This window comes from Heptranchias perlo, chromosome 20, assembly GCF_035084215.1.
Source record: "Heptranchias perlo isolate sHepPer1 chromosome 20, sHepPer1.hap1, whole genome shotgun sequence".
Taxonomy (NCBI): domain Eukaryota; kingdom Metazoa; phylum Chordata; class Chondrichthyes; order Hexanchiformes; family Hexanchidae; genus Heptranchias; species Heptranchias perlo.
This window is the reverse complement of record NC_090344.1, coordinates 7,108,285-7,125,609: the sequence shown is the minus strand read 5'-3', so window position 1 is coordinate 7,125,609 and position 17,325 is coordinate 7,108,285. Positions and strand designations below refer to the sequence as shown.

Below are 17,325 nucleotides of genomic sequence, written 5' to 3'. Positions count from 1 at the left end.
TTCAGAGTTTAATGAGTATTGCAAAATTAATACAGTAAACTATTTTGTAGAATTTAATTCCCTGAACGGGACAGGGACCCGTCTCCCACACTGAGAGCATTTGCAGTCGGCAGCTATCTTCTGAGGGTTTCCTATAGCGAAATGTACAGCAGAGTTTCTGTAGTGTAGTGGTTATCACGTTCGCCTAACACGCGAAAAGTCCCCGGTTCGAAACCGGGCAGAAACATTTTGAAAAAGTTCCCCACGAAAAATCAATACGTCTGAAAAAAAGCAAGAATTCAGTCTGTGGTTAAATGTGAACAAAATACCACACCTCACAGAACTGATATATTTTCCATTCTCTGTATAGTTCAATACACATTCAAACACTACACATATACGTGTCTCGCCCTCATTCACGTTTCATGCCCCGACTGTGCAGGAAGCCCCTCTCAAAGCTGCACATTGCGATTGTTTTCAGTTGATTTGTGAGAGGTCATGAAAGGATCCTGCAGCGCTGCCTCTGTTTATAAATACAGTTATAAACAGCATTGCAGCCGCGGCAACAAACAGATCAGTTTTTTGATGTTCCCCAGCTCCCACATTGAGTGAGGCCACGAGAGCAACAACATTCAGGCCGTCTGTCCGATCACTGGCAGGAAGCTGCAATTGCCGCTTCAGACAACGCATTACTGCCCATCCCTGGGAAACAAGATAACACCGAAGCTTTGACAACACATCACAGGCATCGTCTGTCCCGTAGTTGCTGCTCCGCTGCGAAGACAGAACTTGCCAGCTGTTTCAAAATTTACAACCAGAACACTGGATCCTCAGATCACTACCCGTTTTAAAAGTCTGTTGCTCCACCGACTGAGCTACGCAGGCTCGCAATTTGTTAAGTTCCTATCGTACATATTCATTGTAGGACTCTGAATTATCCATCGTAGACGTCGAAATTGGGTGAGGATCCCTGTTATAAAATTGTCAGCAGCGTGTTGAGGAGAATCCTTGTTTCTGTTGAACATGATGTAAGAAACATGGACAGTGAACTCGTGAGTTTACAATTCTTCGTGTTTGTGCCAAATAAGAACATAAGAACATAAGAAATAGGAGCAGGAGTAGGCCAATCGGCCCCTCGAGCCTGCTCCGCCATTCAATAAGATCATGGCTGATCTGATCCGAACCTCAAATCTAAATTTATGTCCAATTTCCTGCCCGCTCCCCGTAACCCCGAATTCCATTTACTTCTAGGAAACTGTCTATTTCTGTTTTAAATTTATTTAATGATGCAGCTATAATTTAACAATGTCTTGTCATTCGTTAGCAGCAATTAAAATAACACTTTACATCGCGGCTCAAAAGCGAAACTTGCCCCACACGGGAGCTGGAAAAGGCCTCTCGACCTTTCAGCGTATTAACATCTGTAAGATGAATAATTTCACCCGTGACACAGTGACACCAGGGAGAATATTTCCCATCCAGATTTTCCCCACACGAAACTTCCAACTGATGAATATCCGCTAAACGAAAAGAAGAATTGTATGTTTAGTTCTTTAGATTGAAAGATCTCGTACCGGCCCCTTTGCCATATCAGCTGTCGCTAATCGCTCCCTCTCCCCCTATAAACAAATAAATTCACACCTACTATTGCAAGACGGTAGGCCAGAGGAACCCAAGTGCTCACATGGGAAAACTAAGAAGTAGATGCGTTATGGAGCTTACCAGTTGCACATTGAACTCAAAATGTTCGATTGTTCCAGATGAGGTTCAAACTCACAACCTGGGCATTTCTGGAGTTCATAAAAGTACCGCATGCTGAGCGCTTGCGCCACAAGAGCAGCGCGCAATCAGTCCGATCAGTGCTCCCGTCAAACAGCTTCATTTTCCGTCTCTGAATTATCGCTTTGTGATCTTTTTCCGATTTCTCCAAGAAGCCTCCAATCAAGATGCGCTTCGATAAATATCCGCAGTGAACTTAAAAAGCCCTGGAATCTGAAACAAAACCCCAGAAGATAAGAACTTTTATTGATCTTATTATTAACTAAAGGACAACTTTTGATGTTGCTTTAAAGAGGATTTGGATAAAGTGTGAAATGAAACTAAGAAACTCTCTCTGAGCTGTCGTTGACTGAAGAGATGGGCGTTATTTCAGTTGAAAACCGAGGGATGGAGAAGTGTGACAGAAGATTGTGGTTAGTGGCAGTTACCGGGGAGATCGAGAGCAGAGGGAGAAAAGTCAAAGTCACAGCTGTGACAGCTCAAGTGCTCTGCTTATCTGTAATATTTAAAAAGTAATGTAAAATACAGGACAAACCGATTTGGTATCGGTTATCAAAAATACTAAAGGATACGGGTTCAAAGGCGGATTTGTGAAAAGGGAACGGATTTAAACGCCAGACCTAAATCATTCCACATGAATCTGAAGCGTCTTGAGGAAAATGGCAGCGCGAACTGTGATGTTCGTGTCATGACTTCAAAGACCCTCCAATTACCGACAGTATCTTTGAACGAGTTGTGCAGCAAAACCGTGAGTGAAGCCGCTTTGCATTTGTCAAACGTGTAGGTGACGATATTGGCGTTAATAAGGGTCGATTTCAATTATTTGAAATCTCACCATACCTCTTGACCCGAAAATCGACGATAAAATCGGGTTTTTCCTGTCGGTCGTGAATTGAAGGGAAAGCCGCATCAAACAAATCAGAGAAATGAAGAGCAGAAAAGGTGGATGAAATTTGTACGAGTGAAAATCCCTGTTTTTCGGAAGACTCTGTCCCCAATGGTGGAGAGGATTGATATTTCGAGCTGTTATTCACCAGCCTTAACTTCAGTAATTTCCTGTTTGCTGACAATGAGATGAGACGAAATGAACAGGTCTAACGAGCCGGTCTGTAACACAGGACAATGATTCAGTGCAGCTCGTTACCCAGTCACTGGGCTCCGTTACAGCCGCTCCTGTCAGTCACACACAAAGATAAATTGTAAATCTGAAACAGAAAGCGTTAATGTAAAACACTTAATATCAACCACCAGTTTTTCCCTCTTTCCGGCTTTTAAAACAATCTGTTTCACAGTTTGTCAAACCCAAAACAGCCTCTGGCATTTGCTGATCGAGAATTTCAGTGGAAATTGGGACCGTCACTTAGTATCGGAACAAATATACCCGCTGAGGTTTCGGGGTTGTTACTGGTTTATTTATATCAGTGAGTGACTGGTTTTAAACTAGGTGAGGATCTAAGCCTGAGGTAAGAGCCTGGGATGGACAAGAGATTCTACAATATATCAAGTTAAATTACATTGATTCCACCAACACTGTACATCACATCCCTTAAATATTGTTACCTTTTGCTATGTAAAACTGGTGTGGGTGGAAATGGGAAATAACTGAAAAAACCTTCATTGTATCAAAATTATTATTATAATACAAACAATGTACAGCCTATCCCATAAAAAAGACTCAATGTAAAACCAGTCGCCAGTTCCAGAGCTGCTGTGCCGGTTATGTGATTTGCATCCAATTCTGACTGACTTAGTATCAGACGCGCTCCCCTCCACAGTAAACGGATGGGGCCGGATGCATAAGAGAAAAATGAGGACCGACCTCCGCATAACCTGTCCTCATAATTTAACCATTTTAGCCCCGGTATCATTCTGGTGAATCTGCGCTGCAGCCCCTCCAAGGCCAATATCTCCTTCCTGATGTTTGGTGCCCAGAGCTGAATGCAGTACTTTAAATGGGGTCTCAGCAGATATTTCTATCTGTAACATTCTCCCCCTTTGAATACCAGCTTCTTTGAGATAAAGGCCAACATCCCATGAGACATTTAAATAAATTTTTCGACCATTCCACTGGCTTTTAGCGATTTCTGTACTTGGACCCCTAAATCTCTCTGCTCCTCCACAGTTCCTAGCTTCTCACCTTTCAGAAAATACTGTGATCTATCTTGCTTCAGTCCAAAGTAGATGAACTCACACTTCACCATATTGAAAGTTTGAACAGACTGGAACTCTTCTGTATAGAAAAGAGAAGGCTGAGGGGTGACCTGATATAGGACTTTAAGATTATGCAAGGGTTTGATAGGTGAGACGTAGATAAGGTGTTTGCATTTGTGGAGGTGGGGACTCCAAATCATTGAGGCAATGAATATAAGGTATTCACAATGTAATTCAATATGGCATTCAAGAGGAACACATTCATCCAGAGAGTGGTTAGAATGTTCAATTCGCTCCCACAAGGAGTAGTTTAGGCGAATAGCATGGATTCGTTTACAGCGAAGCTGGAAAAACAAATGGAGGAGAAATGAATATAAGGGTTTGCTCATAGGGTTAGATTAAATGGGGATGGCGGAGGCTTGTTTGCAGCATAAACACCGGCATTGTCCAGTTGGGCCGAATTGCCTGTTTCCGTGATGTACATTCTTTGCAATTCTATGTTACTCCATCTGCCACCGTTTTGCCAACTCACTTATTTTATCAATTTCCCTTGGCAACTTTATGCTTCCATCTACATGACTCACTGTGAAACCTATCTTGGTGTCAGCGACACACGTGGATTTACGGCTCTCTATTCCTTGGTCTACGTCATTTATATGCCAGGTCTCTGTCTCCCACCTTCTAACCAACTCCCTACCCATTTCATTAGGTTGCCTCAAATTCTACGCACTGTCATTGTCGTTCACAGTCTCTTATATGGTACCTTATCGAATACCTCTGGAAGTCAATATCATATAACAACCATGGACACTCCATTATCTACCACGTCAGTTACATCTTCATAAAGTTCAACTCGTTTTGTTAGACTTGACTTACCCTTTACAAATCCATGCTGGCTCTCTCTGATCAATTCATGTTTATCCAAGTGCTCAATCTTTCTTTCCCTAATAACGGATACTGGCAACTTCCCCACAACGGATGTCAGACTAATGGGTCTATAATTTCGAACATCATCTCTGCTACCCATCCCAAATAATGGAGTGACATTAAAATTGTTTCCATCAAAGGAACAATTCCTGAATCAAGAGAGTTTGAACGATCATGACTAAAGCATGTACAATTTCCTCACCTAGTCCTCTCAGTCCCCTGGGATGATAACCATCAGGTCCTGGAGATTTGTCTATCCTTAATCTAATTATTTTCTCCATTGCCATTATTTTACTTACACTGAAACCCGTTGATTTATTTACAGTTTTCCTCATATCTCTGATATGTTAGCCTCATTTATTTCTGTGACGAACGAAGCAAAGTAAATATTTAGCAACTCTACATTTCATGATTTTCAATTACAATATCACCTCCATCTGTCTTTAAGCGGCCCACATTACTCTCAGCCTCCCTTCTTTCACTTAATATACTGGTAAAAATCTTGACTGTTGTCCTCATTTTCCCTAACAGGTTTATCTCCTTTTCCCTGTTTGGACCTCTTCCGGTTTTTTATTTTCAGCACCAAAATAAACAAAGTAAAGTGCGTCTCAATAGTTCTTCACTTTCAGAGCGAGAATTGTCTAAACTGGTAATTTATTTAATGTAACAAACATAAGTATACATACTCATCCGTATATCAACGCATTGATGGAGACACAAAGATAAACAAAACGAGATATGTCGGCAGCGTCGGGATGCACAGGTGAACGGACAAACCAAACAGACCAAGATGAAACGGTCTGAACCCCAAACAGACAGTGACGTATCGCTGATAGATATTAGTGAGAGGAGGTGGGGCTGAGCTATCATGAATGGGCGCTGTGGCTTAGTTGGTTCAAGCGTCTGTCTTGTAAACAGGAGATCCTGGGTTCAACTCCCAGCAGTGCCTTGCATAACTAATTATTTTTACCGAATTTGTGGAATTAAGCGACAAAATGGCAATTTTGAATTGGTATTTGTTCAGGTTTGAGGAGGAAACGGATATCAGATTGACTCTTCTAAAACGCCCTTTCATTGTACAGTCAGACCTCTCATAGAATGTGTCAGCAACGGGTTAACTTAAAGACACGTTCTCGTTTTTGGGCTCGTTGAGGTCAGGGTATAATTCACGATTTGAGGTTCAAACCCGGAAGTAGTCCTAATTTGGACCAAGACTTGTGATCTTGACCTGCGGTGAAAATCTTTGCAAAGAGGAAAATGAAGTCCGCAGATCACTCCACCTGAATCTCCAAACCCCGATGAAATATATCCCAGGCTGTTAACAGAAGCAAGGAAGGAAATAACGGAGGCTCTGGTCATCATTTTCCAATCCTCTCTGGTTGCAGGTGATATGCCGAAGGATTGGAGGACTGCTAAAGTTGTACTGTTGTATAAAAAGGGAGAAAAGGATAGATCAAGTAATTAGAGGCCGGTCAGGCTGAAGGTATTCTATTAAATCTACTCTGCACTTCCTCCACGGCCAATACACGGAGGAGAGGACTCTTGACTGACAAGTCTCAGCTCTATCAGGAGAGGGAGACTGACCCACGCTCTCTCTTGCTTCTGGGATGTGCCACTTTTGAAAAAAGGTGAATTTCTCTGCATCATTAAACGCTCTGTCTCACTGCACATGATTTAAAGTGTATTGTGGGACGCAGAGTGTCTCTGTACCTGTAAACTCTCTGACTCACTGCACGGATGTTTAATGTGTACTGTAGGATAGTATGTAAGTATCTCTGTATCTTTAAACTCTCTGTTTCACTGCACAGGTATTGAAAGTATATTGTAGGACGGCGTGTGTGTCTTTATGCCCTTAAACTCTCTGTTTCACGGCACAACATTGACAGTGTAATGTAGGATGGTGTGAATGGGATGAGGCTCTGTGGGGCGAAGTGTAGCCGATTGGGAGCAGCGCCCGTTTGCGGGCTGAATATTGCACGCTTGTTTTTCTCTCTCCCTTCTATCTATCTTTCTCTCTTTCTTTCTTTCACCTCCCTCTCTCCCATTCTTTCTTTCACTCTCTTTTCATTCCTCTTATTTCTTTCTTTGTCTTTCTGCCTCCAGCACCTTTGTCTTTATCCTGTTTTTGTTCTCTCATGTGTCTCTTTTGGATGATCCACAATTCAGACCTGCCGCTTCTTCCAGCTTTTCCTTCCTTCTACGATCATGGTCTATTTCATTGAGACTTTACTGCGGCCTTGCCTACTCTAACATTCACTTCCACATTCTTACGCCTTTAAGTTTGCTCTTCATCGACCGCTGTTTCTCGGGGACACATGTCCCGTTCGCACCAATGTTCATTTGTGCCTTGAAACCAGTCGATACATTTCGATCTGCTCCAGAGACAAGCTCCAAGAAAGCAGGGCTGGCATTCGGAAGGACAGCGCATAATTTTCCGTGAAATTTCCATGGGGTATCTAGTGACACGGGGGATGTTAACTGAAGAACTGGGTTTTGTTTCCATGGTCGTTGGCGCTTTTCCCCGAGCAGTTGATGTGCGGGAGAGACGGGCGGCGCGACATAGCTGCGAATGACGGCTGAAAGGTGCACTTTTGGCAATCTGGGCGGTGCAGGAAGGTCGGAAATGTTCCGCTTGATCGTAATAGGTCTGTGGAAATGTCCGATTGAAAAGGAATGAGGAGAAATGCAAAGAGCGGCAATGGTGAAAAGGTGTCGATTACAGGAGATTGGCCGTGAGCGAAAGGTCCTTTGAAAGCTCGGCGCGGAGGGGATTTTGTTCGGAAACGGCAGACTTTATGCGCGTGGGGAAAGTGAAGTGCGAGCTGCGTCCTTGGGTCAAAATGGGTGTTTTCAGGAAAGCTGTCATTGTGAAATCACAAAAATGAAAATACTGAAAACGCTGAGCAGGTCAGGTAGCACCTGTGGCGAAAGAACCAGACGAAACGTTTCAGCTCCATGACCTTTATCATCAGATCTGAATGGCTTATCCTATGCGTGAGTAACTGCGCTGTCTCAGATGCTGGCTTCCATCTCTGAATTGTGTGGGTTCCACTCTCACTGCTGCCAGAATTTGTGCACCCTTCCATTTTGGCCGCCTCACCAAAAACCCTTCTTTGATAAGAAGTGTTTTTCCGCATTGCTGGTTTACCCCTTTTTGCAAAATTCAGCAAAGTCTGGATTGCCACCCAACTGTTTCTGAGACGGAGGTGCTGGGACTGTAAGGTGTGATCTCGGTGAAGTATCAATCAATGTGCACAATGGCGCCCTGGTGAACCGAGTACCTCTTATAGTCAGTATAATATAAAAGATATGCACCATAATTATGAATTTCTTCTTTGCATCACACTCGGATTTATTATCAGGGAATGGACATGAGCAGGTTGATTTACGTCACGCTCCGATCGCTTCGCATCGCCTCCCACAAATAGAATAGAATCAGAGAGAGGTCACAGCACGAAAAGAGGCCATTCGGCACATCGAGTCCGTGCCGGCTCTCTGCAAGTTCAATCCAGACAGACCCACTCCCCCACCCGATCCCTGTAGACCTGTATTTTCTTTCGTTTCAAATACTTATCCAGTGACTTATTGAAGACCATGATTGAATCTGCCTCCATCACCCCCTCGGGCGGTGTATTCCAGTTCCTGAACACTCGCTGTGTAGAAAAGTTTCTCCTCGTGTCACCTTTGGTTCTTTTGCCAAACACCTTAAATCTATGTTCTCTGGTCCTTGAACCTTCCACCAATAGGAACAGTTTCTCTCTATCTCCTCTGTCTCGATCCTTCATGATTTTGAATACCTCCATCAAATCTCCTCGTAACTGTCGCTGTTCCAAGCAGAACAACCCCAGCTTCTCCAATCTATCCATGAAACTTATGCCCCTCATCCCTGGAATCATTATTATAAATCTCTTCTGTGGGGATTCGTTATTAACATCGCCGAATCCGCCACCATCAACATACTAGTGGTCATCATTAACCAGAAATTTAACTGGACCAGCTCCATCAATATTGTGGCGACAAGTGCAGGTCAGAGGCTGGATATTCTGCGCCAAGTGACTCACCTTCTAACTCCCGAAAGCCGTTCAACCATCCACAAGGCGCAAGTTGAGTGAGTTGGAATACTCATGTGATGGTCATCGACCTGAAACGTTAACTCTGTTTCGATGTCTGAAGATTCTGCCTGACCTGCTGAGGATATGCACATTAGCAGTTTCAGGTTGGCAACATAGCCAGTATTTTCATTTTGAATAAAGGTGATTGCGCATATTTCTGTATGGGACGAGGTGGCCGAGAGGTTAAGGCGATGGACTGCTAATCCATTGTGCTGTGCACGCACGGGTTCGAATCCCATCCTCGTCGCTGTGATGTTTAAGTTTTGTTTCTCTCATTCAGTCCACCCAGAAGGTCTGGTCAAAGTCCCATCCTTCTCGAAACGGCAGACGGTGGGTTTTGCATTGTTTGCTGAAATCAGCAACAGTTCCTTCCAGGAAGGTGTTGAGATTGTGAGATCGCGAAATATCAGAGTGCACATTGGTGTCACTGTAAAAAGAGTAAATCTTATGGTCAACGTAAGAGAAACTTATGCACCATAATTATGATTTATGTCCGGATCATTTCGTGTCTGTGTCTGTTTAAAAGGGGTGTGTTGTAAGTCCCGGATCATTCTCTGTGCGTTTTATCCGATTTTCTTGATACCTTTTTCATTCTGAACTGCAATGACGATCCTCTCTCGAGAAGGTTCACCACCTGCTTCGGGCAACTGGTAGGAAAAATAATAAAAACTGATGAGACCAAGTTCATTCTGCTGGGCTTCCATTCCAACCTCCGCACTCTATCCCCCGTTCAGTCCTTCCCCCGCCTGGACATGAAAGCTGCGATATTCATAAGGGAATGGAAATGCCGAATATCACGGTTATAATTCTCTTGGTTGCTCAAAACTGAATAGCTTCAATTGCAATGATTCAGAAGGTAATCATAGAATCTTACAGCACAGAAGGAGCCCATTCGGCCGTCGTGCCAGTGTCGGCTTTTTCGAAGTCCTGTCCAAATTAGACCCACACCCCAGATTTTTCCCCATAACCCTGCAAATTAGTCCTCTTCAATTATGTCCAATTGCCTTTTAAATGATCCTATGGAATCTGCTTCCACCACCCTTTCAGGAAGTGCGTTCCTGATCTTAACAAACCTCTGTGTGAAAAAAATTCTTCTCCATTCCCCTCTTGTTCTTTTCCCGATTATTTTAAATCTGTGATCTCTGGCTACCGAACCACTTGCCAGAGGAAACAGTTTCTCCCTACTTGCTCTTTCAAAACCCCTCATTATTTTGGATACATCTATGAGGTCTCCCGTTAATCATCTCTGCTGTCAGGAGAATAATCCCAGCTTCTCCAATCTCTCCATATAACTGAAGTCCCTCATCACTGGTATCATCCAGGTCAACCTGCTCTGAATCCTCTTCAATGCCTTTTCATCCTAAAGTGTGGTGCCCAGATCTGTACAATATACTTCAGCTGAGGCCTAACCACTGATTTGTAAGGATTAGTATAATTTCCTTTTTTCAGTATTCAATGCCCCTATTTACAACGCCAAGTATCCCATACGCTTTCTTAACCACCTTATCAACTTGCCCTGTTTTCTGAATATGAACCCCCAAATCCCTCTGCTCTTGGAACCCCCCATAAATTGTTCCATTTAGATTATACTGCCTCTCCATGTTCTTCTTCCAAAAGTGCATCACTTCACACTGATCTGCGTTAAATCTGTCACGTGACTGCCCATTTCCCCAGTCTGTCTTTGTCCTCCTGAAGTCTGCGACTACCTTCCTCACTATTTACTACGTTGCCACGTTTTGTATCATCCGCAAACTTCGAAATTTTACCCCCTATTCCCACATCCAAATCATTTAGACAATAACAAGAAAAGCAATAGTCCGAATACCGACCCCTGGGGGATTCCACTGCATATTTCTCCCCAGTCAGAAAAACATCCGTTCACCACGAATCTCTGCCTCCTATCCCTGAGCCAATTACGTGCCCAGGTTATCAACTGCCCTTTAATCCCACGTGCTTCTAGATTTCGAATAAGTCTATTATGTGTTAATTTCTAAAATGTGTCCTCAAAATAAATGTAACCCCCTAATTTTATTGTTATACAATGAGAATACAGATATCAAGATCGAGTGCTTGGTCGGGTTCATTCCCATTACCCGAAGGTGACGGGACCCGAGGAGGGGAAATCCCATCTGGGTTTATATTTTCCGAAAACGGAGACGGAAAAATAGCAAAGCTCAACCGGTCGAAATCCAACAATTGGACGAAGAACCGACAGCCTTTTCCCATCCCGGGTTTCCAGACCTGGCCGTTGAAGGAAGCCTGATAAATCCATTAGGGATCAACAGCGAAAGTGAAGAAACGCAGACAGAGATAGAGAGATACATGCAAAGAAAGTACTATAAATCTCCAATTCTGTGATTGAGCAGAATTTAGGTGGCAGCTTAAAGGAAATTCGTCGCATGCCGTGAAATCTTAGACGTGTACATAGGGCTGGATTCTTACATTATTTCTGAAAAAAAGTAAACACTGCCTGGTAACTACAGCTCTTACTTATTTGACCATTTTAGAGTGGCGGTGTCAAGTGATTTCGAATCTCAGTGAATTTCAAGACCATGCTTGACCCACAGGTAGCACGCGGTTGTAGACTGCGCAGGCTCATCACAGGAACTCTGCCAGACTGCATTTTCCAGACTTGTATTCAACGCTACACGTGCAGCATGCAGCCGTGTGTGCATTGGTGGTTCAGTGTAGAACCCTCGCCTGCCGACGGGAAACCAGGGGTTTGGTTCAAGGCCAATGCAGCTTCCTTTACCTTTTGTATCTGTACCCATGAGAACGCCTGAATTGGGATAAATTCATGTGCCGGCTTCAATCTGTACAACTTCTTGAAAGATTCTATTCATTTCGTCCACGTGTCTTTCGTGGACAAACCCTCTGCATTCTGTCCTCTGGTGTTCAAACATGCTCTGCTGGAGATAAGTCAAACCTGCCTTCTGAACTTGCTTCAAAGATGTGAGAAGCCAATTGGTGGTTTTTGACGAAAAATGGGGACGCAAGGGGCTCATACCGGGATTTGAACCAGTGAAACTCCCTGAGCGAGAATCAGATCCAAAGTCCAACTGGTAACAGAGCCGTGCAGCCACTGTAAAATTTCGCTGCCACGCAGCCGATCCGCCATCCTTTCAGAACACCATGGCCATCCAAACTCGCTTTCTTGTACGATATACGATGTAGAGCAATATCAGGTTCTAAACTAATTATTTCAGATCAACAATATTCGTCTCTCTTTATCAAATTTGTTTTGAGTGTACGACTTGTATTATCAAGTAACACTTTACAGAATGAATTACTCTGAAACGACATTGTCGTCTGTCTCGGCATCGTCATAGTTTACACTCCACCATAAGCACACTTTACTCAAATTGCTGCTTTCATTCACCATGAGAACGAACAGCCATGAATGTGGATACATTAGCTACGAATTTATCAGCTGGGTTGCACCTTTCCTTTTCCTCCTACCTCAGTCTTTTTTTTCTTTACCCTTCTCTGCTATTTTTGCAGGTTAGATCAGCCATCGCCGTTCAAGGAAGCCTGAGAAGTCCATTGTGGACAATACAGAGAGACAAGAGACGGAGACATGGAGAGATGGAGAGATGCATGTAAAGAAAATAAAGAGTATAAATGTCAGGTTTTGCAAACGAGCAGAATTTATGTTACAGATTGGGAGAGATTCCTTCTTGGGTCTTGAAATCTTGCAAGAGAAGATTGGACACAACTTTGAAGCCTCGCTGGAGAATCTCTCATTCTGGGAGAGAGATAAATGCGGTCAATTAATTCCAATTAATCTATTTCAGCACTGAAGGGATCTTTAAACAGTAGCTCTGCGAGCAGAATTCAAACCTGGGCAGGAAAACCTCAATTGAATTTTGAGTCCAACGCTTTAAACTCTCGGCCACCGCAGCTGTAAACGGCATGTTCATTCAGATCGGATTCCAAATGGACACTTGCTGCTGTTACAAACGCGCGCATTGATGGTGCTTGGGGTCGAATTCTTACTTGTTACGCTGGAGACCTTGGTTCGATTCCCGATACAATGCAGGATCATTCTGTAACAATGAGGAACTGAAGAACAAAAGTATACTATTTCGCCCCTCGAGCCTTATGCGCAATTCAGTGAGATCCTGGTTGATATGTAACCTAACTGCACATTATCGCCTTAGCCCCATGTCCCTTAATGCCTTTGGTTAACAAAAATCTATCAATTTCAGTTTTAAAATTAACAATTGAGCTCGCATCAACTGCCGTTTGTGGAAGAGAGTTCCAAACTTCTCCCTCCCTTTGCTTGCAGAGGTGTTTCCCAACTTCACTCCTGAAAGTACTGACCCTAATGTTTAGGCTGTTTCCCCGAGTCCGAGACACGCTAACGGGCGGAAATCTTTTTTTTTCGATTTACCCCATCAGTTCCCCTTAATATTTTGAAATATTCGATCAAATCGGCACTTAATCTACTGAATTCGAGGCAAACCCGAGTTTATGTAATCTCTCCGCGTAATTTAAACTGTGGAGTCTAGGCAACATTCTAGTAAATAGACGCTGCACTCCCTTCATAGCCAATATATCCTTCCTAAGGTGCGTTGCCCAGAACTGAAGGCAATACTCCAGGTCTGGTCTAACCAGAGCTTTGTATAACTGTATCATAATGCCTACCCCCTTGAATCTAGTCCTCTGGATATAAAGACCAACATTCCATTAACCTTTTTGATTATTTTTTGCACCTGTCCATGACATTTTAATGATGTATGTTCATGGACCCCAAAGTCTTTTTGGACCTCCACTGTTTCGAGCTTTTCACCATTTCGAAAGTACTCTGATCGATCCTTTTCGGTCCAAAGTGGATGACCTCACACTTGACGAAATTCATATCGATTTGCCACAATTTTGCACATTCATTTATTATATTAATGCCTCTCTGTAATTTTATGCTTTCATCTGCACTGCTTACAATGCTGCCCATCTTGGTGTCATCGGCAAACTTGGATATGTGGCTTTCTATCCCGTCATCTAATATCCGCCTGAATTGGGAAAAATCCAAATTCAGTTTCAATCTCCTCATAATCTTGAGACATTTTATTTGCTTCATGTGCATTGCGCCGACGAAACTTCGGCATTCAGTCCACGAGAGCTCAAACATCCTCTGGACATAATTCAGTTCTCCCAACAGCAAAACTGAAAAGATGTGAGAAACCAATTGGTGACTTTTCACTCAAGGGAGAAACACATGCGGGCTCGTCCCGGAATTGAACCCGGGACCTCTCGCATATCACTCAATGAAACGCCCTAAGCGAGAATCATACCCCTAGACCAACGAGCCACTGTTACATTAATTGTGCAGCCAGTGTAAAAGTTGGTTGCGTCTCACAGCCGATCGCCCATCCTTTCAGACCACTTCGATCCATTCAATCTCGTTTTCTATTCGGGTGGACAGCAATATCAAGTTGTGCACCAACTATTTCCATTCACCAATATTAGTCTCCCTTTACCAAATTGCTTTCTATACTTTTGTACTTTTGCACTCGATACATCTATTATAAAGCCCAGGATCCCGTATGCTTTTTAACCGCTTTCTCAACCTGCCCTGCCACATTCAACGATTTGTACACATAAACCCCTCTTTGTTCCTCTACCGCTTTTACATTTGTGTCCCGGAGTTTATTTTGCCTCTCCTCGTTTTTCCGACCGAAATGTATCACTTCGCATTTTTTTTGCGTTAAATTTCATCTGCCCCGTCTCCGCCCAAGCCACCAGCCTGTCTGTATCCTTTGAAGTCCATCACTATCCTTATCATTGTTTACTACTGTTCCAAGTTTTGTTTCATCTGCAAATTTTGAAATTGTGCTCCGTGCACTCAAGTCCAAGTCATTAATATATATCAAGAAAAGCAGTGGTCCCAGCACTGATCCCTGGGGAACGCCAGTGTACAACTCTCGCCAGTTCGAAAAACAACAGCTCACCAGTAATCTCTGTTTCCTGCTGTTCGTCAATTCTGCATTTATGTTCTTTCTGCCCTGTTTATTCCATGGGCCGCAATCTTGATGAGAAGCCTACCATGCGGCACTTTAGCAAACACCTTTTGAAAGTCCTTATACACCACATCAACTAAATTGCCCTCATCTATCCTCTCTGTTACCTCATCAAAAAACTCTAACAGGTCAGTTAAGCACGATTTGCCTTTAACAAATCCGTGCTGCCTTTCCCTAATCAATCCACCTTCATCCATGTGGCTGTTAATTCTGTCCCGGGTTATCGTTTCTAAACGTTTCCCCACCACTGAGGTTAAACTGACTGGCCTATAGTTGCTGGGTTTAATCGTACACCCTTTTTTGGACAAGGGTGTAACCTTTGCAATTTTCCAGTCCTCTGGCACCACACACATATCTAAGGATGTTGGTAGATTATGGCCAGTACCTCTGCAATTTGCACCCTTACTTCCCTCAGCAACCTAGCATGCATCCCATCCGGACGTGGTGGCTTATCTACTTTAAGTACAGCCAGCCGTTCAAGTGCCTCTTCCTTTATCAATTTTTAGACCATCCAGTATCTCAACGATAACTTCCTTTGCTGAGACTCTGTCTTCTTGGTAAAGACAGATACAAAGTACTCATTTGGTACCAAGGCCATCCCCTCTGCCTCCATGAGTGGATCTCCTTTATCGTGCCGAATCGGCCTCACCCCTCCTCTGACTACCCGTTCACTGTTTGCATGCCTGTCGAAGTCTTTTGGATTCCATTTTATGTTGGCCGTCAGTCAATAGTCATATTTCTCTTTGCCTCTCATTTCCTTTTTCACTTCCCCTCTGAACTCCCTAAATTCTGCCTGGTGAATTGACGCATAAAAAAGTTAGCATTTCTTTCAGCCGGAAACAGAAAGTTACTGGTTGATCAATGGCGATTTGAACAAGTATTCGTCTTTTTTACAGAGTTTAATGAGTTTTGCGAAATTAATACAGTGAACTAATATAGTAAAGTTGAATTTCTGATCGGGAACCGCCTCAGACGGCTCATTACTGCCCATCCCTGGGAAACAAGATACTACCGAAACTTTGACAACACATCTCAGGTCCCCCTACAAAGTCACAGCTTGCCAGCTGTTCCGAAATTTGGAGCCTGGACAGGAAGTTAAACGCTGGACCTTCAGCTCACTGCCCACTTTAAAAGTCTGATACTCTACCGACTGAGCTACCCAGGCTCGATACGACATAAGCTCCCATCGTACATATTCATGGGAGATCTCTGAATTATCATTGCAGCCGTCGAACGAGGGTGAGTTCCGTTTGATAAAATTCTCAGGAACATGTTGAGGAGAATCCTTGTTTCTGTTGAACAAGATGTAAGAAACATGAACAGTGAACTCGTGAGTTTACAATTCTTCTTGTTTGTACGAAATGTCTTGTCATTCGTTAGCAGCAATTAAAAATAACACTTTACCCAGAGGCTCAAAGGCTGAACTTGTCCCACACGGGAGTAGGAAAAGGCCTCCCGACCTTTCAGCGTATTAATATCTGTAAGCTGAATAATTTCACCCGTGACACAGTGAAACCAGGCAGAATATTTCTCTTCCAAATTTTCCCAACACGAAACTTGCAACCGATGAATATCGGCTTAAAGAAAATAAGAATTGTTTGTTTGGTTCTTTAGATTTAATGATCTCGTACCGGCCCCTTTGCCAGATGAGCTGCCGCTAAACGCCCCCTCTTCCCCGATGAACAAGTGAACTGGCACTTGCTATTGAAAGACGGTAGGCCAGAGGAACCCAAATGCCCACATGGGAAAACTAAGAATTCGATTGTTGACCTCCATACGTTTGTCCCACAAGGGCGTATTGTAAAAACGACTGGTTGTGAACAAGATGCGTTATTGAAGATACCATTTCTACCTTGAACTCCGATCAAAATGTTCGGAGTAAAAGGTTTGATTGTTTTAGAAGACGCTCGAACTCACAACCTGGTCATTTCTGGAGCCCATACTGCTATAAATAAGTAACGCACGCTTAACAATTGTGGAACACGAGAACAGCGAACAACCGACAGCATCAGCGCTCCTGCCAAACAGCTTTATTTTCGGTCTCTCAATTATCACTTCGAGATCTTTCTCAAACAGAAGCCTCCAATCAAGATGCGCTTCGTTAAATAACAATTCCTAAATCAAGAGAGTTTTGATCAATCATGACTAAAGCATGTACAATTTCATCACCTGTTCCTTTTAATCCCCTGGGGTGGAAACCATCAGCTCCTGGAGATTTGTCTATCTTTCGCCTCCTCATTTTCTCCATTGCCATCATTTTACTTATACGAATCCCCTTGATTTATTAACAGTTTTCCTCGTGTCTCTGGTATGTTAGTCTCATCCATTTCTGTGACGACCGATGCAAAGTAAAAATT

General features: G+C 43.3%; 3 non-coding genes across 3 annotated transcripts; all 3 read left to right on the top strand.

Annotated features, from left to right (window-relative positions):
• The first annotated feature begins 153 nt into the window (after nt 1–153).
• Nucleotides 154–226, top strand: trnav-aac (transfer RNA valine (anticodon AAC)). Its single transcript has one exon. It is a non-coding gene; the product is annotated as a tRNA-Val (tRNA).
• A 5,485-nt stretch (nt 227–5,711) lies between these two features.
• On the top strand, nt 5,712–5,785 carry trnat-ugu (transfer RNA threonine (anticodon UGU)). Its single transcript has one exon. It is a non-coding gene; the product is annotated as a tRNA-Thr (tRNA).
• Nucleotides 5,786–9,113: 3,328 nt separating this feature from the next.
• trnas-gcu (transfer RNA serine (anticodon GCU)) lies at nt 9,114–9,195 on the top strand. The gene has a single exon. It is a non-coding gene; the product is annotated as a tRNA-Ser (tRNA).
• The last annotated feature ends 8,130 nt before the right edge of the window (nt 9,196–17,325 follow it).